This window comes from Felis catus, chromosome A2 (genome assembly GCF_018350175.1).
Source record: "Felis catus isolate Fca126 chromosome A2, F.catus_Fca126_mat1.0, whole genome shotgun sequence".
Classification (NCBI taxonomy): domain Eukaryota; kingdom Metazoa; phylum Chordata; class Mammalia; order Carnivora; family Felidae; genus Felis; species Felis catus.
Window position 1 is genome coordinate 144,847,416 of NC_058369.1, and position 20,609 is coordinate 144,868,024.

The 20,609-nt window shown below is 48.9% G+C and overlaps 1 long non-coding RNA gene across 2 annotated transcripts in view; it reads right to left on the minus strand.

Annotated features, from left to right (window-relative positions):
• Window positions 1–18,178, minus strand: part of LOC109497595 — a 33,498-nt gene extending 15,320 nt beyond the window's left edge. Inside the window, exons 1-3 of one of the 2 annotated variants that reach the window (XR_002740596.2) lie at window positions 16,597–18,178; window positions 12,923–13,093; window positions 6,501–6,696 (exon numbers count right to left, since the gene is read on the minus strand). This is a non-coding gene — a long non-coding RNA (uncharacterized LOC109497595). Of the gene's footprint in view, window positions 1–6,500; window positions 6,697–12,922; window positions 13,094–13,507; window positions 14,870–16,596 lie in introns of those variants that run through there. The other variant, XR_002740595.2, reaches the window with a different exon arrangement.
• Window positions 18,179–20,609: the final 2,431 nt, after the last annotated feature.

Consider the following 20,609-nt stretch of genomic DNA (forward strand, 5'->3'; position numbering starts at 1 on the left):
GCCAGAAAAGAAGGAACCCAGTGAGCTCACTATGCCTTCCCAACATCAGCGAAGATGATCCAGGCTGTACGCTGTTGGGACACTTCTATTCTAGAAGTTTCCGCCAGGTGGCAGAGAAAAATATCAGATGCCAGAAACGTATCCATCTGAAAGGATTTCCCCCACAGGACAAAAAACAAAAAACAAAAAACAATCATACCTTCTCCCAGTTAGAATGTCTGCAATTATGCACCCCCTATAAGTGGAAAAAGGAAGCCAGGACTAATCAGATGACATCACTCTGGGAACCCAATGCATCCCAGCACCAATCTTTTTGAAAAGCTCCATATGGGAAGATACAAATTCAATTTGTCTTGTCTAGGGGAAAAATGAGTTTTAAATATGTTAGATCAGAAATGATATCTTATGTACCAGACATTAGTGATCCAGAACAAACGCCTTGGGAGAAAAATTGCCCTGAAAATTTTAAGTATTCAGGTTGCTAAAGAACTAGGAATTTATGCCGCAGTCCAAGCACAGAAAGTCCACACTGGACACCCACATGTCCCAGACTGGGCCACAGCCTCAGACAGAGCCCTGGTTCCTGAGGACCGGCCTGGCAGTCTCCCTCAGTAACACCTCTGCCCACCTTTCTGGGACCTGCCGCTTCCATGGCTTCCTGTTCAGCTGGGTTGCCAAGGCCCGAAGAACTGGGAAATGCCCTGTGGAGCCAGTCCAAGGCCAGAGCAAGTTGGTAAGGGATGGGGGGAGAGAGAAAAAGAGGCCCAGTTTCCACTGGTTTCCCAAGCCTGGTGGACACCAAAGCTATTAAAAGGCCAGTTTACAAAAGCACTGGAGGGCACTGGTTGTTCTCTTCCAGGACAAGCTGAAGGGACAGAAAGCCCCAGGAAGATCTGGGTTCGAATCCTAGCTCTGCCAGTAGCTGGCTAGTGCCAAGGGTCTTGGACAAGTCTCTTCTTTCTAATCCGTGGTCAATAAAACAAAGAGTTGGCTCTCAATGACACCCAGGTTGTCTTTCAATTCCGTGACAAAGACATTTTTCGTTCTTTCTGCTCTCTCTTTCTTTCAAGAGCCTGTAGAACAGGGTAAGAGCACAGTCTTTGCAATCAGTCTGCATGGGTTTGAATCCAGGCTCAGCTGCTTTCTAATTGTGTGACCTTGAGCAAATAACTTAACCTCTCTGTGCTTCCATTCCTGTTTCTGCAAAACGAAGATGACAGTCTCTGTCTCATAAACGTGTGAAAGGATGAGTTAACTTTCGCAAAGGCCTCTGGGTAGCTCCTAACACGTAGCTGTTCTTTACTGAGCAATTACTGCATGCCAGGCTCCGTACCAGGCATAATAGATACAGAAATAAGCCAGAGAGATACGGTCCTTGCTCTCCAGGATGTTATTGTCTCCTAGCAAAATGTTGCCCAGGAATTTCCTCTCTTATGGTCACTGGTTTGTGTCCCAAAGGGCGGGAGACTCCTGGCATTCTGCCTTTGGCGTGGGGTCGGACAGGGAGTGAGTCCCCCCACAAACCCCCAAAGCACGCACCAGCTGCCCGACATCTCGGCTTTTTTCCTCCCTGCTCCTTTACTGCTTCCCACTCCAGATTCTACTTGCAGTCTGACTTCACAGATAATAGAAATAAATAAAATCTGCAAACGAGCCTTTCTTTCTCCTCCTTCACCCCTTTCTCTCTCGAATCTTCTCCTGTCTCCACTGGCTAGTATTGCATCATGCAGCCTCACGGCCTCGCTCCACTTGCCCCGTTTGGGAACTACAAGATCCCTCGGTGCCTCCCTGCCCTCCTAAGAACACACTCTGGCCTCGCTCTTCCTAGAACCGGATGCAGCCATAAGCTCCTTGGTTAGTGAGGACATCGGCTGTGGGAACATTCGGCTTTGTTTTCCCCCCCCCCCCCCGCCGGACGGGGGGCGGGGGCCGGGGAAATTGCCCAGCTCCTGCACAGTCAGCGGGGAAGGTAATAGGGATTAATCCGGGCGCGGCCAAATGCAGATGTGGCCCCAGCCCAGGAGGGAGGAAGAGCTGTTGCTGTCTCAGGGGCCAGCTGCGGCCCGCAGCGGGGGCCCAGGGACAAGAAGGAGGCACTGGCCCGGAACCGGCAGCCCCAAGGGGTTCCGTGCAGCATCCCGGAGGTCTGGGGCTGCCCTGCCCGGCCCCGCCGGGCCAGGAGGGCTGGTTGATTGATGCCTTTAATAGACATGCTGGGAACTGGCAGGCCGAGTGTTTATGCCCAAATGCACATTGGCTGTTTAAGGAATTCCCAAATCCCTCGCTGGAGACTAGATTATGAAAAACATTTCCAGAGGAATCCTGTGGCCTCCTTGCCACTCTGCTCATCCTGGGCTGCCACTGGGTGGGAGGGTTGGGGGACGAGTGCAAAGGGCAGCCCTTTGGCCAGTCCTGGCAGGTTCTGGTCAGTCTAGGGTAAAGAGAGTTGTAAACATTTCTTGGGTGCCTACTATGTGCCGGACTCTGGAAAAACGAAAACAATGGAGAGGAAAGAGAGGAGCTCACACCCCAATGGACAGACAGCTGCACAGAGGGAAAAGGAGGCTCCCGGAGTTGTGGGAACACACAAAGGTGGCCTTTGGGGTCCTGATGCCCCTGCCATACCCTCCCCACTCCCTCACCGCTTTTCCAGTCACAGCGACTTAATGAAGGGTTCCTTCCATCATGATTTGTTTAAAGAGGAAGTTCTTTTTTTTTTTTTAAGTTGATTTAGTTATTTTGAGAGAGCATGTGCACATGCAGTGGGGAGTGGGGGAGGGGTGGAAAGAGAGAGAGAGAGAGAGAGAGAGAGAGAGAGAGAGAGAGAGAATTCCAAGCAGGGTCCACACATCAGCACCCGACATGGGGCTCGACTTAGGGTTAATCTCACAAACCATGAGACATTACCTGAGCCAAAATCAAGAATTAGATGCTTAACCAACTGAGCCATGAAGGTGCCCCTATAAAGGAAGTTCTTGAAACTTCCAAAGCCTCCAATAGTAAGGGTGTTGGGGCACTATAATGGAAAGTTTTTAGGAATCCTGCCAGATCTGGGGAAGGGGAGGAATCTAGGGGAAGGTCCTCAATAAATCACACACTGGCCTGAGTCAGGATATTTGGGATGTGGTCCATGCCTTGTCACTCTAGCTGGGTGAGTTGGGGCAAGCAACAGAAACTCTCCAGCCTACCCGCTGGGGTTCTGCACTGTTTAGGGGACATGGCAGATGGGACTGGGAAGGGGGAAGCATAGTGGGAGCCTTTTCTGTCTTCAGACCACAGTGATGACACATCCCTTCCTCCCATACCTAGTGTATACTTGCCGCTGAGTTTTGTTTTTTATTTTAAGTGATCTCTACACTCATTTTGGGGCTCAAACTCAGGACCCTGAGATCAAGAGTCCCATGCTCTTTTGAATGAGCCCCCCAGGCACCCTGCTGCTGAGTTTTCTATGGATCACTGTTCACACTCATTTATATGTAAATAGTTGTTGGGGCACCTGGGTGGCTCAGTCGGTTGAGCCACCAACTTCCGCTCAGGTCATGATCTCACAGTTTGTGAGTTGGAGCCCCGCGGCGGGCTCTGTGCCGACAGCTCAGAGCGTGGAGCCTGTTTCAGATTCTGTGTCTCCCTCTCTCTGCCCCTACCCCGCCCATGCTCTGTCTCTCTCTGTCTCTCAAAAATGAATAAACGTTAAAAAAAAATGTAAATAGTTGTTGAAATAATACAATATTTAATGAGGGTAAACAGAAGACAAAAGGCTCTTATGCTTAAGTGTGTGTGTGTGTGTGTGTGTGTGTGTGTGTGTGTAGGGTGGTGTCTTTGTAACTGCCATATTTTGTGACCCTGCATCAGGCATCTGAAAAGGCAGTCTCAGGGCCATCCAAAACAGGCTAGATGGGAGCCAAGTTGCCCTGGGATCTGGGCAGGGGAGGTTATGGGTCTGCGATGCCCAGTTGCCAATCTTTCAAACTGATGTTCCCAGTGCCTGGTGGCCCAGCAAACGCTGGGCCTTCCTCCTACCCCACTGCCATGATGTCTGGGCCACAGGGACTCACATCCTCACCAGACTTCCACCCCCAGGCGAGGTTGACCAGAAGGCCCAGCCTCATCCTCCACCCCTGATGATCAGGAATATGCCCTTAACCTCCTCTGCTATCCCTTCCGTCCAGCCCAGAAACCACCCTGCCTTGGGGCTGACAACATGTGTTCCTGCTCTGCTTCTGGGCTTCTAAGCCCAGCTGAAGGGGGAGGTCAGGAAGCGAAGTCTAAAGTCTGGGGCTCAGGTACAGAGGCTGGGCTCGGGGAGAGCAGCAAAGTTATGTAAGAGGATTAACAAGAATCCTGTGCTGGGAAGCCAGACACAGCCATTCTACCTCGGATGTTGGGTGGCCCTGGACACGTGGGTTCACTTCTCTGGACCTCAGTTTCCTCGTCTGCAAAATCTGCATGCTGGACTCCATTTCTTAGGTCTGCTCTGGATTTACCCCTGTACGAGTCCATAAATAAATGTATCAGGGGGGAAGACACCCAGCCAAGTCATCCAGCAGCCAGTTATATAATTCCGAGCCAACATACCAATATAATGTGTGGAAAACAAATTTTATTTCATGTGCCAACTCAGGTCTGTGGGTAGTGTCTCTCCGGAGTGCTGGGTGAAGAAGGAATCTGAAGCCTTATCCAGCAGGAGACAGGATGGTTTAGGGTTAAAAGCTGGGCTCAGAGACAGCCACCGCTCCCCTTAAGAGCTGTCTGATGTGAGCAAATTACTCAATCTCTCCCAGCTCTGGGCTGGTTGTGATGGTGAAAGAGATAATGCACAGTGAAATCCTCGCATGGGGTAGGCACATAATCAATGCCCCACGCAGATGCATCAGGGCTGTCTGGGGCGGGCATAGGAGGGTCAGGGAGGGAGGTGGGCCAGGACGGAGCCCTGCCCTGTCACAGTATCTCCTTTCTCACACCGCAGTGATCATCCTGGCTGTTCACCCTGTTTCTCCCAGGGGTGAGATTAGGAATCTCCCTGGGATAGAATCAAGTCAGAGGAGACGGCCCATCCCCAAATCCTCATGAAACAACTACGTTGCTCCTTTCTTTTTCTTTCTTAAAATTTGTTTAACATTTAGTTTTGAGAGACAGAGTGAGACAGAGCATGAGTTGGGGAGGGGCAGAGAGAGAGAGAGAGGGAGAGAGAAAGAGCGGGGACACAGAATCTGAAGCAGGCTCCAGGCTCTGAGCTGTCAGCACAGAGCCTGACGTGGGGCTCGACCTCGCAGACCGCAAGATCATGACCTGAGCCAAAGCTGGCCTCCCAACCAACTGACCCAGCCAGGCGCCCCTTTTTTCTTTCTACCCCGGAGGAGATTTATCACTTCCAGAAATGCCTTTGCAGCGCCCCCATCCCGCTCTTCACGGAGCCCACCCTCTCTGCCCCTTTCTAGGGCCAGACGGCAGGAAGTGGGTGGCAGTCTCTGGTCCTCTGACCTTGTCCCGGAGGGGCTCAGGCCTCTCCTTATACAGGTCTTCCTCCAGATCCGGGTCCTGCCCCTGGGCTCCAGAGGTGCGGGTGCTAAACGCACGGCCACCAGACGGGCTCCTTCCCAGATGCTCACTAACGTGCTGGGTCCAGGGAGAGAATTCCACCGGCTCAGCAAATTTCCCTTTGTTGTTGGTTTTGTCTGTTGGCTCCCCTCCCCCTCCCCGCCCCCCCTTTCTCTTTTTCCTTTCTTCCCTTGAGTCAGCAACGCAGAGTCCAGCGAAGCAGATGGGGCGAAGGGGGATAGACGCACCCCCGCGCAGGCCCTCGGGTCCCTTTGCCTCGTCCCAGGCCGGCCCCGTGCTGCAGACACCCGAGCTTCTGGCCCTCTTTCCCGTCCCCGCCCCCACCGCCCCACCCGGAACTGAATGTCGGCCACTAGCAGGGTAGGCAGGTGCCTGTCACCTGGGGTCTAGCTCCCTGCAAAGCCTCCTCCTTTCTCCTTAGCTCGTTGAACCCTGAAGACTCCAGAACCTCTAAGAAGTACTTTACATTGAACTCATTTCAATCTCACTACAAGTCTGTGAGCGATCCTATTATTATAGCACACTGTTGCTGTCAGCAGGCAAACCAAGCAATAATAATAATATAATAATCCGAGCGTGGCAAACCAGCAATTTTTCATCTGAGCATTAAGATTTGAAGGGATATTTGAAAGGCTCCTGCCCACAGAAATATTACCCTACACTCAGGTCTAAAAGTTTACCAGTAGATGTATTTAGCAGGAGTATGTCCCATGCAATATTTCTCTGTTGTTTGTCTGGGATATACTTGTACTAAAAAATGATCTATTGTTTATCTGTAATTCACATTCAACTGGGCACCCCGTATTTTGATTTGCTAAATCTGGCAATCCCCTCCTGCTGGGGCCTGGGAGGTGGGGGGATGGGGGGGGGGAGAAGGGGTGGAAGAGGTGGGAGGCCCCAGGTCACTTCTGTTTCTGCTCCGTTCTACTGATTATACTCACCAGGATCTCTTCTTCTTCCTCCTCCTCCTCCTCCAGCACTACAGCCTGTTGCCAACTTCACAAGCCCCCACCCCGGCTTGCTTGCCCGGCAAGCTTGCCCAGGCGAGCAGCTTGCCCCACAGCTGGCCATCCAGGATGCTGCAAAAAGGATACAGGGTCTTGTCCAAGGTCCTTCCTCTGCAGCCCTAGTTCCATCCTGATGTCAGAGAGGAGAAAGACAAGACAATATAAGAGGATGCAGAGCAAAGCTTCCAGATGTCTGTGCTGAATTACCAATGGACTCTGCCAGAGAGCCAGTAGATTGATACATTCATGCAGCACGTGGTTATGTACCAGGGATACGGGAGTGAACAGCACGGCACATCCTGGTCCTGGATGAGCACACATCTAGCAGAACCAATTTCTAGGTAAGTAACGCCAGGTGACAAAGGTCATGCCGGGAGACAGCACACAGCAGGGTCCCAGTGCACCCAGAGGTCAGGGGGCTGGGGCAGAAAAGGACCCCTCAAAGAAGAGATGAGCTGAAACCCGAGGGCTGAGCCGGAGGTCTCCAGGTAGAGGGTCACAGTGGGTAGCTGGGGGATAGAGTAACAATATTTTTGAAGTTTCCAGAACAAGAGAGAGGCTCTTGGAAATATTATGCTGAGTGAAAAAAGCCAGACACAAAAGGCCACGTATTGTATGATTCTCTTTATATGAAATGTTCAGAATCGGTCAATTCATAAAGAAAAAAAGTAGGGGCACCTGGATGTCTCAGTCAGTGAAGCATCCAACTCCTGATCTCAGCTCAGGTCATGATCTCACGGTTCATGGGATCAAGCCCCCCATTGGGCTCCGTGCTGACAGCAAGGAGCCTGCCTGGGATTCTCTCTCTCCCTCTCTCTGTCCCTCCCCTGCTCTCTCTCTCTCTCTCTCTCTTTCTCAAAATGAATAAATAAACCTTAAAAAAAATAAGAAAGAAAGCAGATTAGTGGTTGCCAGGGCTGGGGGATGAAAATGTCACAGGGTTTAGAGAGAGGTAATGGTTGCACAAACTTGTGGCTATTCTAAAAACTACTTAATTTTACACTTCAAAATGACGACTTGTATGGTATGTGAATTATGTCTCAATTTTTCAAAAAGGGGTTGCGGTGGGAACCTGAGGCCCTTATGAGCAGCTAAATGAAGCCCAGCTCACATGGGACGAAAGGGAGAGGTAGGCCGGGCCAGATCCTTCAAGATCACCTTCAGATGGACTTGATCTGAGGGCTGTGGAAAACCAGGGGAAGGTTTGAAGCTGAGACTGGTCAGCTTGTCACTTTAGAAAGACCCCTCTGGCTGCAGTGTGGAGGGTGCATTGAATGGGGGTCAGAAAGACCAGTTAGAAGGCTGCTGCCATAGTCTAGATGAGGGATCGTGGGGACCTGAACCGGGGCAGCAGGGAAGGAGAGAAGTAGGATTCAAGGGAGAGACAGGCGGAACGACGGGGCTGGGGATGGCTGGATGTGGAGGGAAGGGTGGGAAGAGGAAGGAGTGGGTGTGCCCCAGGGAAACGGATTGGGAACCACTTACCGGGACAGGGAAGCCTGGGGCAAGCCCAAAGGAGGGGATGTCCTGAGAAAAATGGTGTGGTCCACCTTGTGGAACACCACAGGGAGTCAAGCAGGTGAGGACACACAGGCGTCCACTGGATTCAGGGACAGCTCGGTCACAGATGACCCTTGAGGGGACAGGGCTGGACTGATAAGAGACTGAGGCAGATTGAGGAGGATGAATGGAGGAGGAAGAAGCAGAAACTGATTCTTGGAACAGGTTTGTGAAGGGGAGAAGTGAAGCAGGGGTAGAGCTGGCAGGGTGGGAGGGCTAAAGGTGGGAGGGAAGCAACTTGTTTGAATTCTGAGAGCCTGGACAGGTGGCGCTAAAAGCTGTATAGGGTTTCTAAGGAAGTGGGTGGAGCCAGGAGCACTGGCCTCCTTGTGGGAGGAGGGATGGACCGGTTTCTGGTTAGCAAGAGGGAAGAAGAAGGGGCAGAGCTGAGGTGGGTGGTGCCAGGGTTTGTAAGTCCGGAGATGAGGGAAGGGAATCGCCACACGACTTCTATTTTATCGCTGAAGCAGGGGACAAGGTCAAACGTGGAAGTTCTAGGCAAAGGAGAGGGACTGGCCCAGCATATGTCTGAACTGGCTCAGAGAGCCTAATGTTAAACTTCCCAGGATGTTGTGAGCCGGTTATTGAACACAGCTGTTATTAAATTCTAGTAAATCCCCACAAAAATGCTCAACTATTTTTTTTTTTATAAAGGTGCAAAAACATTTTGCTTTTTCAGTGAGTGGTTGCAGTTGGACCTCATCAGAATGAAAAGCTTTTGCTCTGTGAAAAACCTCCTTGAGAGGATGAGAAGACAAGTTACAGACTGGGAGAAGATACTTGCAAACTACGTACCTGACAAGGGACCAGCATCTAGAACATATAAAGAACTCCCAAAACTCAGCAGTGTGAAAACCAAACAGTTCAATGAGAAAAACGGGCAAAAGGCACGAACGGACGTTTCACTGAAGACGGCATACGGATGGCAAATAGCACATCGAAAAAGTGTTCAAGATCATTGGACACTTTGAGAAATGCAAAATGAAACCACAATAAGATAACATTTGAGAAATGCAAAATGAAACCACAATAAGATAACATGGCACACCTACCAGAAAGGCTAAAATGAAAAATAATGGTAACACCAAATGCTGTTAAGGATGTGGAGAGACTGAATCACTCATACATTGCTTCGGGGAATGCAAAATGGTAAAGCCACTCTGGACAAGAGTATGGGAAGTTTCTTACAAAACTAAGGGACGCCTGGGTGGCTCAGTCAGTTAATTGACTCTTGATTTCAACTCATGATCTCATGGTTTGTGGGTTCAAACCCCTCGCCCGGCTCTGTGCTGACAGCATGGAGCCTGCTTGGGATTCTCTCTCTCTCTGCCCCTCCCCTGCTTGTGCACATGCTCGTTCTCTCTCTCTCTCTCTCTCAAAATAAATAAACTTTAAAAATAAAAATACATTAAAAACTGTTCCATACTGTATAATTCCATTGCTATAACATACTTGAAATGACAAAATTAGAAAGATTGTGAGTTTCCAGGGATTGAAGGGTGGGTGGAGGGAGGGCTGCAGCTTTCAGGGGTCCTTGTGATGAAGCTGTTCTGTACTTTGACTGTGGTGGTCACACAAATCTGCACATGTAATAAGACTGCATAGAATTAAATACACAGAAACACAGAGACGTACACAAATAAGTGCGTGCAAAAGTGGCAAAATCTGAGCAAGGCAGAGGGATTGTGTCAATGTCGACTTCCGGGCTGTGATGTGTCCTATTAGAGGTTATCCCTGGGTGAAGGGAGCTCTCTGTGTTATTTCCTAAAACTGCACGCGAATGTACACTTATCACAAAATAAAATGTTTTAAAGATTAAATTATATAAATTACAATGAAATACATTATGTTTGAACCGATGAACACTGGAAACGACTCACTTCCTAATTATTTCACTACTATCTATGCTCCAGAGGCTATTTACATCTATTGTATCTACATGGTCGCTGACTGATGTCCTGCTGGTAGCTTGAAATGGGCCACGGTGGGAGTATTTATAGCGTAAGAATCGGCAGACACCGTAAATCAGGGCTCCCCCCCGCCCCTCGCCACCACAGAGCCCGTTGTTTACTCTGCCAGCACACCACCGGGCCGGCCTGCTTGTTGGAGTGGAATCGTCTTTCCAGGGCACAGAATCAAGGGTTGCCTGGAGACACAAGGATTGCTAGGTGCTGCTGTGGTGGAGCTGAGGGTGGAGACCATGACTTCAAGGTGGCCCAGGCGGCCCAGCGCTGTGGAAAGCTGTTGGCTGCCTTTGTTGACGGTTGGGGCTTTGCCAGGTGCCTGCAAGGGAAGGACAAGATGGAGAGGGAATCTGGGATACAGACAATTCGTGCTTGAAGCTGGAGTGTGGAATCTGACCTGGGAAGGGGGGCAGGTGAAGGCAGTGGGGACTGGGTGATGGGGACGGCGAGAAGGTGTCCGTGGGCCAGAGGTCCCAAAGAGCCTGAGGAGCGGCGGTGTTGCAAGTGACTGAGCATGTAGCCGAAAGGGTGGGGTCTGCAGTCAGGGGGACACAATGGCCGCAGGTGTTATCTCAGGGGGCACGGTACTGGGGATGATGAATGGGCTGGGGCCACTGGATTCCAGTGCACAGCGTGGCCACGGGTGTGGGCTGGAATGGAGGGCAGGGCCCTGAGGATAAGGAGCCCAGGAGTTGGACATTTCCATGGAGGCTGGTGTCTCCAGGGACGATGGCAGGACTTGGGTTAGAGGGAGCATTGGGTGAAGAAGAGGATATGGGGGAGGGAACAACGGAGGGAGAAAAGGACAGAAGGAACAACGGAGGGAGAAAAGGACAGAAGGGATGGAAAAAAAAAGAAAAGTCTTCTTAGGAGAGGCAGGAAGGAGAAACTAATGTGTAGAGCCGGAGGGTGTTTGGGAGCACCATTTAATGATATTAATCGCCTCTATTTTCATTAAAAAGGGCTAAAGGGCTTGGTGGAGAATCTAAATTCCCCCAGGGACCAGACTAAATTCCTGTTTTTGTCATAAGAGTCTGAATGTATCAGATGCTTCAGATTGTGTCCCAAATCACAGGACAAAACATAATCCAGAAAACAAGTGTCCCGTCAGTTCACTGGACCACCCTGCCGGCAGCTCCCAGAGGATGAGTGGCTGCCTCTAGGGCTTGTCTGAGGGAGGAGGCTTCAAAGGCAAAGAGGCATCAACCGGGAGGCAGGAGGTGGGACCAGATTTCAGCTGGCCAAGTCTGATTCCTCCAAGGACCCAAACGGGGACCCAGAAAAACCCCTGTTCAAGCCCTAGGAATGTAAGAATGGTGGGAAGTTTTCTCAAATTGCAGGAACCAGGTCTTTCTTACTCACATATGGATTCGTGCTACCCAGCCCAGTGTCATGTATACGGCAGGTTAGTGGGTGCTCAGTTTTGTAGAATTAAACAGAATTTATGTGAAGGGAGAGCGTTTCCGTGGAAGGGTGGGGGCCTTGTTATGCTTCCCTTCCAGCCAGATTTTAAATTTAAGTTCGGAGAGGGAAGGAAATATTAGCACAATTAACTCTCTGACGGTAGGCTTCCGGCTCTCTCCGTGGAAGTTTTCTTCCCGAAGGAGGAAAGGTGGGAAGAGCCTTCCCTTTGCTTCTCAAATTGCCCCGAGGGCCCTGCTGCTCCAGCAGTCCGTTCAGGTCGCCCTGCTCACGGTGGCCTAGGTCAACTCCGCAGCTAGTGAGGGCCGGGCGCCCAGCTGAGCACTCTCCAAGTAGCTGACCCCGTTTCAACCTCACCACTGCCTCTGGGGTGGAGGGGGGCTGTTGTTACGTGCAGTCTGACAGTCAGGACCTGCAGGCTCAGAAAGGCCCCTGGCTGACTCCTTCTGCCCTCCCAGCCCGAGCCCACTGCCGCTGCCCCCCAGCCCCAGCCCCTGGACTGAAAGTCACAGCAAGTAGCCCTCTCTTCCCCAGCTCAGTGATCCATCCCTCCGGATAAACACCTGCCCCGTCTGTCCCCAAAGCCTGTGCCAAATCACGGTCTTGTTCTGTGTAGGTAGAGGGGAAGGCAGGGGACGGAAAAATCCAGATTCCACTTTGGAAAGAACTTCAATTTGGGGGCAAGGGCAGGGTGGAAGGAGGAGAGAAGCATAGGAAATGATTTAGAAACAGCTGAACTTTGAAAAACAGCAGAAACATCTCTCGGGTGCTGCAGAGGAGTGCATTTTTCAATGAAGCTGTGCCAAGGGACTGAAAAATTGCTTATGAGCACAGGACATTGGCCCAGGGAGCAGTCGAACTGACAGGGTGGACAGAACTGCTAGGAGGGCAGCTTGTTCGGAGGCAGCAAAGGAAACTTGGAGCACATTCATAATCACTGAATTCCAGGAGGTCACCAAGTTCTACAGCCCCTCAATAATGTGACCGCTGCATAGGAGGGAGACCGAATCCGAGGGCCACGGAGTGCTACGGCCACTGAATACTACAGTAACCAAATCCTACACCTCACATAGAAAATTCTGGTATTAGTGCTCCAATAGATTAGGTCCTCCTTGACAATAATGTTTGTTAAAAGAGTAACAGTCTTGAGGCCCCTGAATTCACCAGTTGGTCCACTGTCTGGGGAGCCACAGTAACACGACAGTAGACATAGGTTGGGTCCGAAGGGAGGGGAAAGGGAGAGAAGTCCTCCCTCCAAGCCTGGAAGCCAGCCCACACTCGTCAGACCCGCAACACTAAAATTGCTTGTGCCTATGTTTGGTCAAGGTGGATGTTTGTGGCCAAGAGGGATCTGGGTTGTAACTGTGTTTGGGATTTAGAAAGGAGAAAGTGTGGGGTTTTCGATTTTACCTGTTGGCCATTCTCCTGGGCAGCCAGGGAGCCCTGTTTGCCTGTGACTTTTCCCTGGCAGCTCACGTTGGCCATCCAGAGAGACTCCAGGAGGTGGAAGACGGCTCGGTCTTAGTGTGGTGGCCACAGTCGCAGGAACTCTCCATGGTCAAGGGCCTCTCGGGGAACTGCCTGCAAACACAAGGGACCTTGGCAGGGCCTCCCGTGACACATGCGGTTCTCCTGCAGAGCCTGCATCGCCTCCCGCGCTGCCCCTACCCCCTGTCTCCATGCCTCTCTCTGCCCTCCCCGAGCCTGCCACAGGAGGACAGGACCGGGTTATGTCCCCTCCCCGTGTTCCCAGGCGATTTCACAGAGGGCACGTGACAACTCCTGACAGTTGCCTTGGGCTGAGCGTGGAGAAGGGCAGACAAGAGGCGGTCAGAGGGGGCCGAGGCCCAGTTCTCGTGTGCCTTCCCTTTCCCCCACACCCCTCCATTTGGCCTCACCCAGGGCTCCTGGGGTGGGTCACAGTTGTGAGGGACCCCCTAGGACCCACCGCCAGCACCCCAGTCCCAGAAAGAATTCCTGCCTGCCCTGTGGCACCTTGATTCTCCCCTGTCTGAGGGGTCACTGAGGAGGGGGATGTGGCCGCTGGTCCAGCTGAGGCTCTACAGGAAGAGGACAGCCACATGGCCACGGCCCGAGGTGTGGAGGCACCCCCTGAACTGATTCTTCTGGGCGGCGAAGAGATTCCAGTACTGCCTGAGCCCCCGGGGTTTGCTTTCTTCCTTCCTTTCCTCATCACAGCGATCCCCGTTCATTGCGGAAAGTACGGCAAATGCAGAAAAATGTAAAGAAATGTAAAAACAGTAACGGATGATCCGTAACCCCGAAGCAAGCGCGAGTAAAAGTTGCACAGACTATCTGCAGCCTTCTCTGCTGTCTCCCTTCACGTGCGTGGCTTGTTTCTCTTATCAGCAGGTGATAAGCTGTCCGCTCTGGTGCTAAACGCTCCAAATACTTCGGGATGCTGTTTTAAAGGCTGTACGTGATGGTTAACTCAATCTTGTGTCAGCTCGACCGACCGGGCCGTGGGTTGGCCGGATTACATCTTACTTCTGGGTGCGTCTGTGAGGGTGTTTCCAGAAGAGACTGGCATTTGAATTAATGGGCTCAGTAAAGCCGGTTTTCCCCCCGAAAGTACGTGGGCCTCATCCAATCCACTGAGGGCCTGAAACGAACCAAGGGCAGAGGACGGAAGAACTCGCCCCTTTTCTCTGCCCCGACGTGGAAGCTGGGCATCTCCCCCCGTCTTCTTCTGCCCTCAGACATTTCCCGCCCTCAGCTCCCACAATCGGCTCCCAGGTTCTCGGGCCTTTGGGCTCAGACTGAATTACACCACTGGCTTTTCTGGTCTCCAGCTTGCTGATGGCAGACTGTGGGACTTCTCAGCCTCCATAACCGAATGAGCCAATTCTTCATAATAAATCTCGGTAGATAGAAAATAGATAGTTCTCTTCTCTGGAGAACCCCAGCTAATGCAAAAGCCGTATCATATATCTACCCACGTATTTATTCAACATGAGGTACTGAAACAAAGGGGAAAAAAAGAGAGACAACCCCCAAACGGACTCTTAACTATAGAAAGTAAACAGAGGGCTACCAGAGGGGAGGGGGGATGGGAGAAATAGGTGAAGGGGATAAGAACGCACTTCTCGTGATGAGCGCCGAGAAGTATCTGGAAGTGTTGAATCGGTATATTGTACACCTGAAACTAGAACCACGCTCTATGTTAACCACACTGGAATTAAAGTAAACAAACAAGCAAGCAACTTGCTTGGTCCCCTGGAAGGAACAGACGACACATCACACATAATGATACGGGGGAGGGGCGCCTGGGTGGCTCAGTTGTTAAGCGTCCGACTTCGGCTCAGGTCATGAGCTCACCGTTCATAAGCTTGAGCCCCACGTCGGGCCCTGTGCCGATGGCTCAGAGCCAGGAGCTTGCTTCGGATTCTGTGTCTCCCTCTCTCTCTCTGCCCCTCCCCTGTTCATGCTCTGTCTCTGTCTCTCAAAAATAAATAAACATTGCAAAAAAAAAAATTTTTTTTAAATGATACGGGGGAAGCAGTGAACGCCTAGGAAGGGTGCCCAGTCTCCAGCATGTGTGGTAGATGTGGAAGGCGGAGAGGAGAAAGGCTTCCAGAAAGAAGCTGAGAATCAGCTGGGAGAAGGAGGGAAAAGTGGGCACTCTGGAGAGAAGGTGTGGAAAGGAGAAACAGCGAGTGGGGGGCAAAAACTGAAGATGTGAAGTTTAGTTAGAAGAACAGGAAAATGTGGTCAAGTAAGCATGGCCCCAATTAAGAAGAGCTCTTAGTACTTCCAATAAAGTTGAATCTTTATCCTGCGGCTGATAGGGAGCCATCGTGAGGATGTAAGCAAGGGAGAGAGTGACATGCATGTTAGGGACGCGGCCCCAGCTAAGGACGGAGCTTGAGATGACCCGTCTAGATGGCACCTGTCCAGGGTAAGCAAGGTCTGGCTCACGCAGCGGTGGCAATGGGCAGATCAAGGAGAGGCAGCCTCGAGAATTATTTAGGAGGCAGAATTGGTACAGCGTGGCAATGCCGCGTAGAGGTGAGGGCAAGAGAGAAGTCTACAGCAACCTTGAGGTGCCTAGCTTGGATGATTTGGTAGATCATGATGCCACAAACTGGAACAGATGATGTAGGAAAAGGAGTGAGCTGGAAGGTATTTTAGGTATTTCTATTCCTGCATTAAAAACCTGCTTAAAATGTGGCCTTAAACAACAATTTATTATCTCTCATGATTCTGTGGGTTAAGAAATGGGCTGAGTACGGGGCGCCCGGGTGGCTCAGTCGGTTGAGCGTCCGACTCTTGGTTTCAGCTCGGGTCAATGATCTCACAGTCTGTGAGTTGGAGCCCCACATCAGGATCCACGCTGGTAGCGTGGTGCCTGCTTGGGATTCTCTCTTTCCCGGTCTCTCTGCCCCTCCCCTGCTCATTGTCTCTGTCTCTCTCTCAAAAATAAATAAATAAACTTAATAAGTGAGTAAGTAAATAAAGAAAGAAAGAAATGGGCTGGGTACTTCTGTGTCACACTCTGGGGTCATTCACTTGGCTGCATGGAGCCATTGACTGGGAAGGTCCATGGTCTTACTCACATGCCCAGCCTCTTGGTTCTCCTCCACAGGGCCTCTCTCTCCTCCCACGTGGCTAGCATCTGTCTTCTCCTGCCTTCAGACTCAGAAGAGGACCCAGGAGAACCTACGGTGAAGTTCCATCCCTATTCTGAGTCTGAGGGCCGGAGGAGACCAATGCCTCAGCTGGAAGACAGTGAGGCAGAGAGAAAGAATTCATGGAACGCCTGGGTGGCTCAGTCAGTTAAGCATCTAACTTCCGCTCGGGTCGTGATCTTGTGGTTCCCGAGTTCAAGCCCTGCATTGCGCTCTATGCTGTCAGCACGGAGCCTGCTTTGGATCCTCTGAAGCACTACAGCCACCCACCTCCCATTCCAGATGGAGGACTCGTTTCCCTGCTGGGAGTGCTGGCCGCTCACAGCTGGGTCTCTCTCCAGGAACTGTCCTCCCCCAAAGTTACACCCTCTCAAAGCACAGCCCCCACCCAATGGCTGGAGGATGTGGGGGGCTACCAGAGCCCAGCCCCCTCACCTCTCTTCAGGACAACTCGGAAGGGCCATCCCCGCCGGAGATCTCCCCCTGGGATCAGCTGATGATTCTGTTGTAGCTATGCCTCAGTTCAACTTCTCCTCTGGTCGGTTCCTCTTCCCTCGCTCCCGCTCCCATAGGGATGCTGCTCCCAATCCTTCCCTGTAACTAGACACAAACCTCTGTCAGGATGTGTCCCACCAGCGCACGGAGGCGGAGAAGGAAGAGGCTGAGCTCTGACTGGGCCAGGAAGAGTTAGAGAGGGACTCTGGAATGGAAGCAGAGCCTCCCACAGGCAGCAAGGTTTCTCAGGCTGCAGTCTGAGGGAGAGGTCTACATGGAGCGGGTAGAAGGAGAGGATCCAGGGACAAAACACTGACCTAGCCGATCACTCATGTTAGGAATTTAGGTCGTCTCCAATTTTCATTGTTATAAATAAAAAACATCAGAATACACGTCTTGATACCTAAATGCTTTTGTCCACAGTTCTAGTCAATTTTTTTTTTTTGCCCAGATTTGAGCACTGAAATTGGAAATTACAGAATATAAGCATTCTTGAGGCTACCAGAACTGTCCAAGGCCCCTGTTCACATCGCCCTTACACAGCATTCATTCTCCTTCAGCCAAACTCCTAAATTTATAAGAGACTTGATTTAGGGAAGGTCATTGATTCAGCTAGAGAGTTAATTATTCATTTGAATTGGTTTGTGCAAAAGGCTCCAGAGAGCCTACAAGAATAAATTGAAATGCTATTAGAACTAACAGGCGAATTTAATAAAGTGGCTGCATGCAAAATTCAATAGCTTCCTCATCAACTAGCAACAACCAATTAGAAAATAAAGTGGGGGGGGTGGCAGGGGGTAGAGAGCATAATTACAACAGTAATAACGGTAACAAAATGCTCAGGATTGACTTTAGCAGCAAACATGGGAAACGGGAAAACTACATCTTAAAACTCTGTGAACTTTCCAAAACACACGCTATAATTAATTAGATAGAAAGACATGCTATGTTTCTAAACGGCAAGAGTGAATGTGCTATAGCGTCAACTTGTTGATTTAACACCATCCAATTAAATGTCCAAGGAGGTTGTTGTTTTGTTCTTGTTAAACATGCCACAGTTATTCTAAAGTTTACTCAGAATAAATACACAGGCAGGAATGGCTAAGAACAAACGTGAAAAGGAGCGAAGGAGGAATTTTGCTTCATCAGATATTAAATAGACAATGAAGCTAAAATTGTGAAAATAGCGTAGCCCTGATGCAAGAATTGGCGGATGCCCCCGTGGGTCACGCTCCCAAGCAGAAGCTAGTGTGCAAGGATCTAGTGTCTGATGAAGTCCATGCCACAATCCTGGTGGAAGAGGAAGCATTATTTGGTAAGCGGTGTAGAGACAACTGGCGAACCATCTGGGGGAAAAAAATGATACCTTCTCTCCCACCACACATCCAAATAAATAAAATTCCAGTTGATGAACGCATTAAGCATTGTGATAGGTTGAATTGTATCCCTTGGAAAAACTTTTTATAAATAAAGAAATACATAAATAAATATATCTATGCACACATTTTAATAAAAATTATATCTAATTAAAAATTATAGGGGTGCCTGGGTGGCGCAGTCGGTTAAGCGTCTGACTTCAGCCAGGTCACGATCTCGCGGTCCGGGAGTTCGAGCCCCGTGTCAGGCTCTGGGCTGATGGCTCAGAGCCTGGAGCCTGTTTCCGATTCTGTGTCTCCCTCTCTCTCTGCCCCTGCCCCGTTCATGCTCTGTCTCTCTCTGTCCCAAAAATAAATAAACGTTGAAAAAAAAATTAAAAAAAATTATAATGTAATATAAGACATTAAAATTATATATAATTTATATATTTCTATACATATATATTTTATATATTTCTATTATGTTATATAATATATACATTTCTATTATATATTATATATGTTATATTATGTATATATTTCTATTATATATTCAATATAATATTAGTATATAATTTAATATAACATTAATATATTTAATATAATATTAATAGATTTCTATTATATATATTATATATCCCAACTCCCTGCACCTCAGAATGTGACTTTATTTGGAAACAGGGTCACTGCATATGTAATGAATTAAGATAAGGTCATGCTAGAACATGGTGGGCCTGAATCCAGTATGACTGGTGTCCTTATATGAAGACAGCACGTGAAGTCAGAAGAGATGGGAGTCATATCCTCCCACAAGCCAAGGCACCTTGAGGCTACCAGGAGCTGGAAGAAGCAAGGAAACAGCATTTCTGAGCAAGCATGGCCTGGTCCACCATCCCCTGACTTCTGGCCTCCAGAACTTGAGACAACACATTTCTGTTATCCTAAATCACCCAGTCTGCGGTACTTTGTTACAGCCGCCCAAGGAAACCAACACAAACGGATAAATTAGAACCATTAAAAACATTCACAGAAAATATAGGAGAAAGTTGTATATACTTTTTCAAAAGCAGTAAGGCCTTGATAAGCATAAAAGCAATGGAAACAATTCAAAGGGAAAATCAATACTTTTTATACATTAAAAAACCTTAAACCTACATAAGAAATAGGTTTATCAAAACTAAAAGGTGAACAGCAAATTGGGAGAGTAAACTGCTAGAAAAGGACAAGTGGCCATTATTCTTAATGTATAAGACTCTAAAACCCCAGTAGAAAATTGGGTGAACAACCCCCACAGACATTTCACAAAATGGGCATGACTGTGAACATTAAAAATGTTAATAATCATTAATTTCATTAATAATCAAAGCCACGTCAATTAAAAGGTGGAAATTTGCCTTTCAAATTAATAAATATTTTAGGGGTACCTGGTGGCTCAGTCAGTTAAGCATCTGACCTCGGCTCAGGTCATGATCCCCCGGTTCAAGCCCTGCATCGGGTTCTGAGCTGACAGGGAGCTCAGAGCCTGGGGCCTGCTTTGGATTCTGTGTCTCTCTCTCTTCCCTTCCCCAGCTCACACTCTGTCTGTCTCTCTCTCCCTCAGAAATAAACAAAAAAAAATTTAAAAAAACCAAATTAATAATATTTTATATGACAGTACACTTAGTAAGAGAATAGTAAAAATTGTCCTTCCTCCCATCATATCGTTCAAAGTATAAATTTCTAGTATTCAAAGCATAAAATTCTAAAATTTTTAGAATGCAATCTCTGATACTGGGTATAGAAAGTTTTAAAAACTCATACCCTGGGGTGCCTGGGTGGCTCAGTCGGTTAAGCAGCCGACTTCGGCTCAGATCATGATCTCATGGTCCGTGAGTTCGAGCCCCACGTCGGGCTCTGTGCTGACAGCTCAGAGCCTGGAGCCTCTTTCAGATTCTGTGTCTCCCTCTCTCTGACCCTCCCCCGTTCATGCTCTGTCTCTCTCTGTCTCAAAAATAAATAAGCGTTAAAAAAAATTTTTTTTTAATAAATAAATAAAATCCTTAAATTTTTTTTTTTTTTTTTTTTTTAAATTTTAGAGAGAGAGCCCATGCTCAGTGTGGAGCCTGACATCAGGTTTGATCCCACAATCCTAGGGTCAGGACTTGAGCCAAAATCAAGTGACAGACACTCAACCCACTGAGCCACCCAGGCATCCCAAAAGTTCATACCCTTGGACCAAGTGATTCTCCTTCTAAAAATCTATCTTCAAGAAGCAAGTAAAATTTAGCCAAATATTTATCTACAAAAATGTTCATCACTGCACAATTTATAATAATGATAAATTAGAAACAGCCTCAATATCCAACAAGAGGGGAATCATTGCACAGCGTGTAATGTTAAATTACATAACCATTAAAGGAGGTGATTTCAACTTATTTAATGACATGGATGTATTTATAATAAAAATGTAAAACTAAAAATCTCACTATTACATGTATGTTACAAAACACACACCTGCAGGGGACAACAGGAGATTGAAATGAAACAGAGTATCTTTTCTCCTAAATAGCATGATTTATAGATGGTTTTAGTTTTTTTATTGCGCGAAATATATGTAAC